This window comes from Etheostoma spectabile, chromosome 15 (assembly GCF_008692095.1).
Source record: "Etheostoma spectabile isolate EspeVRDwgs_2016 chromosome 15, UIUC_Espe_1.0, whole genome shotgun sequence".
Taxonomy (NCBI): Eukaryota; Metazoa; Chordata; class Actinopteri; order Perciformes; family Percidae; genus Etheostoma; species Etheostoma spectabile.
In genome coordinates this window covers 7,261,569-7,264,469 of record NC_045747.1, presented here as the reverse complement: position 1 = coordinate 7,264,469, position 2,901 = coordinate 7,261,569, and the positions used below count along the sequence as shown (strand labels likewise).

Genomic DNA, 2,901 nt, shown 5'->3' with positions numbered 1-2,901 from the left:
CAGAAAAGATAGTATTTCAACTTAACATTTTTCCTTAATATCTGATGATGCATTGGGATCATTTTTGGATTCATTACAGTAAATATATTGCATTTTGGACCTTTAAACATTTGATTTCTCATGGTATTGTTGCCACCTGTACATTTAATCTGACCCTTTCTTGGCCAACCGGGAGCAGTTTAAAAAGATGTAAACCCAACATCGACAGAATTACATTAACACCTTAAAAAAGCTGATATGGCATGTTGGCAACATTTGCTTAACTACTTGTTTGGCAGTGGTTTAGTCTCCAGTTCCTGAGTGAAATATCTGGCTCATTAGCTGCTAAATGCTCCGTTATGTTCACCAGCTAGTCGTTATGTCAGTCTGCTTATTTGTGCAGGGCAGAGCTTTCTTGTTAAAAAACAGCCATCTTCTGCTGGAAACAAGGTTGAGACTGAATCAACAAGTTGTGGGCCATAAAACCAAAACAACCTTAAAACGTACCCAATTTAAGTCAGGTAACAGATTTCTCTGTTGATTTATCCAGCATGAGGAATACCTTATACATGACTAGTCCCCCATTATTGCATGTTCTTCAGCTGATCATACCAAACCAGCGTGCCATGAATCAGCAGAAACATTCCATTTGACTTTAAATCAGCATAATTTTAGAAGTGGTACAATTAAATAACTAACAGATGCTGAAGACAGCAATGAATGAAACAATAGAGGCGAGAGAAGAATGCAGAAGGCGTCATGACTGAGCTTTAACTAAGCTCCATTCAACAGGTCACTGGGCCAGTGAGACCAATAGTTGGGTTAATGACTTTTAAAAGCCATTTAAGCTTGACGTGATTTTACAAACGACAGGTTTTTGGAATACTCTAAGGATTGCAAAGGGATTTAACCAATCTCTTAAGTCACTGATTAACAGGGAAGCCAGATGTTAAGGTCAACAGCACATCTGCAACTAAATGTAGTAGATTTCTAGCTCAAGGACACTTCAAAAGGGCAGTGCTTCCACAGGGTATTCATTTGCAAGGGAAAAGATAGTCATATTATGCCACTCTCATTCCACTAATAGTGGGCTCTTTTAATACAAAGAAGTGTATTACAATGTGCACTTCTTCTCTTACATCGTCTTACGGCAGATATACAAGGCAGGCGAGAGGAATTCAGAGAGTGGGAAAATCCCCAAGGAGACTCCAGTGTGAGGAGAGAACACAGCATAAGATGAATGCATTTTCGCTAATTAAAGCGAATGATGGTTTATCATAATCTCTATAAGCTATCATTCCCAGGCTGCAGACCTAATGAGCCATTATCCCTGCATGTGCCAAACATCTCGAGACTGCAACAGCAGATTGTTTGTTCATTGCTCCATGTCACGCTCTTCAGAGGTGAGAAAGCCCTGCCCCGTCCCCCAAGAGTAAGAGCGTAATTGAAAATACATAAGTAAACCAAAGAAAAAAGCACATTGACAAATGAAAGAATATAAAGTGATGAAGCTCAGTCAGCTACTTTGACTGGCTTCAAATGCAGAAAAGGAATGGCTAATCAGTTGGTTGAGAGTAGCCATGTACGGCCAGCTCAGGGCAGTGCTCATTAGTAACATCCTGGCATTAAGGCCTTGAAGACACTTTTTTGCATTTTCTTTCCACAAGGGTTGGTCTGGTAAGTACATCACAGAGAGGGTGATGTGATGGAATGACCGACTTTAGTTTAAAATATATTTCAAGTATTGTGGCATTTGACCAAAGTGACCTTAATGCTGTTGCAAATCGATGATTCACCATATTTCTGTAGAGCAAACCAGCCAGGGGAAAACACAAACTGTTTAACAAGTAAGTGATACATAGATCTACACATGCCACAACAATTTGCTTGTTTGGTGTCAAACAGCTGAACAACAGCATGCCACAGGCAAATCAGTAAGCAAATATTATAGAGTCTTAGATTTATATATACATTTCCAGAATGTAAAAAAGATCCCTGGTGTAGCTGCAGTAAATACTGTAATAGGAACCAACAGGGCAAAATACAATACTAGTGGGAGAGACCATGCATAACAACCAGTTACTGCCTCTGTATCCTCTCCTTCTTGCAGGTGTTCTATGAAATAATCTATTTTTTTTATGTCAAAGTTCATTTACAAACCCAAAGAGATGTTTCATAATGATTTAATGTCTGTTTGACTTTATAATACACCACATTACTGCAGGAGCACATTAACATGCCACACCACTCCGAAGCAGCATTCAGTGCGATTTTGTTTTAGCAAAATGTTAAGCAGTGATGATTATGCACTTAGTAATTTTCTTCACTCTGTGCAACAGCCCTCTACAGACATCTCCCACACACTCTTCCTTATGTTAACCTGACACACTAAATTCACAAAAAAATCTCTTCATTACTGAAACTCCAATTACGTAGTACTATTTAGATTGATTTAGACACACAGATTGACTGACAGATAGACGGGTCATTTCATTCTTCATACGTTTCACACTAATGAGTGGAGAGACTCATTTTTGAAAATTAGGTCATGGTTGGAATTTAGGCCGTACAGAATTAGACATTGTTGATATTGCTCCACACTTTACATAACAAGGGCCAATATGTCATCCAACTATATATATCAGTTTTTTTCTCCACTTGGTGGCTGAACTTGTAGTTTTAGATCCCTCAATATAATGGCCCTCAAGCAAAAAAACAACAAAACACATCAGGCACTGCAGCAATTCCGTGACTGTAGCTTGCCTTGTAATTAATCATAATCCATTACTGTGACATACAAAATCCATCAGTGTATTTTAATCAGTTGTTCTGTATTAATTTTTACCGATTTAAAAATGTGCTAACTAATATTAATTATGGACCTATTCTATATATATATATAAGAGAGAGAGAGAGAGAGAG

General features: G+C 38.1%; 1 long non-coding RNA gene across 1 annotated transcript in view; it reads right to left on the bottom strand.

Moving 5' to 3' along the window:
* The window catches only part of LOC116702536 (uncharacterized), a 63,400-nt gene that overhangs the window by 48,610 nt on the left and 11,889 nt on the right, over positions 1–2,901 (bottom strand). The window lies entirely within an intron of this gene.